This window comes from Zootoca vivipara, chromosome 2 (genome assembly GCF_965207765.1).
Source record: "Zootoca vivipara chromosome 2, rZooViv2.hap1.1, whole genome shotgun sequence".
Taxonomy (NCBI): domain Eukaryota; kingdom Metazoa; phylum Chordata; class Lepidosauria; order Squamata; family Lacertidae; genus Zootoca; species Zootoca vivipara.
In genome coordinates, this window is record NC_142584.1 from 9,787,703 (window position 1) to 9,789,224 (window position 1,522).

Sequence of the window (1,522 nt, forward strand, 5' to 3'; positions counted from 1 at the left end):
TTGCGCAAAAGGCATAGAACCCAAATGCCCCAAGTCCTGGAACTGTCATTCTACCTCTTCTCTGATTTCTGCAGGTATTTCATACATAGCTCCCAGCTCCATGGGATGGACAGCTGTTGTGTCCCGTCCCGTCCCCTGTTCCCCCGAATCTGAATTCTGAACACAATTATGTACTTTTCCTCTAGAACTGGGGTAGGGAACTTCTGCCCAAGAAGTGAAATGTGGTTGTCTGTCCAGGTATCTCTGCATAGCCCTTGGGGTTCTTCATCAGCCTACTCTCCTCAATGCCTCTTGCTTGCTGGATGGTGTGTGTGTGTGTGTGTGTGTAAATCTCTAACTTTTGCATGGGCGGAATGTAGCCTATGAAAGATTAAGAGAGTCACACCCATTTTCCTGCCCCCTTTTGCCTCTGGCCTTCCCAAAACTGGTGTGCACCCCCCAGCCAATTATGCAGGAGGGGATGTGACCTTGGGCTAAAAAAGGCACTTCAATCACAACCAACACCAAGCCCTGCCTAAGATGTCATTATCAAGGCACCCAAAAAGAAGTTTTGCTTTGGCGCTTGTCTTCGGTTATTGCAGCAGCTGATCTGTTGGTACTATGCTAGGAAAGCAGTTAATAAATCATTTAAAAGGGGGGGGGCACTAGCAACTGTTTTGGGTCCTGAACACTCCTGTTCAAGTAGCAGAAAACAGTGCAGTAAGAGATAGAGATAATGGCTGCAATTAAAGGTAAAGGACCCCTGACAGTTAAGTCCAGTCACAAACGACTCTGGGGTTGCGGTGCTCATCTCGCTTTACTGACCACGGGAGCCGACATTTGTCCGCAGACAGTTTTTTCCAGGTCATGTGGACAGCATAACTAAGCCACTTCTGGCGAACCAGAGCAGCGCACGGAAACGCCGTTTACCTTCCCGCTGGAGTGGAACCTATTTATCTACTTGCACTTTGACATGCTTTTGAACTGCTAGGTGGGCAGGAGCTGGGACCGGACAACGGGAGCTCACCCCATCATGGGGATTTAAACCGCCGACCTTCCGATTGGCAAGCCCAAGGCTCAGTGGTTTACACCACAGCGCCACCCGCATCCCGTATGGCTGCAAGTAGCCATGCAAAATAAGACAATAAAAATGCACCAGCACTAAGCTTGGCTTAGGCTGTGTACTTTGGTAGGAAATGCCACCCATAACATGGGTTTAGACAGCTGGGTGTCAGGAAGGAGAATTCCCATTCACCATGTCCATTAAAGGGACTATTATTAAGACGACAACTCTTTGGAAGCAGCCACCAACCATGATCTGACCTAGCGACAAAACAAAAGAATCTGAAGAGGACCAGAAAGCTCTTAGAACAGGGTGAAGCATCTGCATCTCCGGCCAACAAGGGGTGTCTAGGGTGGAGGGAGGATGCCAGGAAAAAGAGGCTTTTTTCTTCCAAAGATATCCCTGCTCCCTGGTTTCCCACTCACTAGCCCCCACCACCATTGAAACAGTGACGAGACTCAGTAAGAGCTGGATACCGGC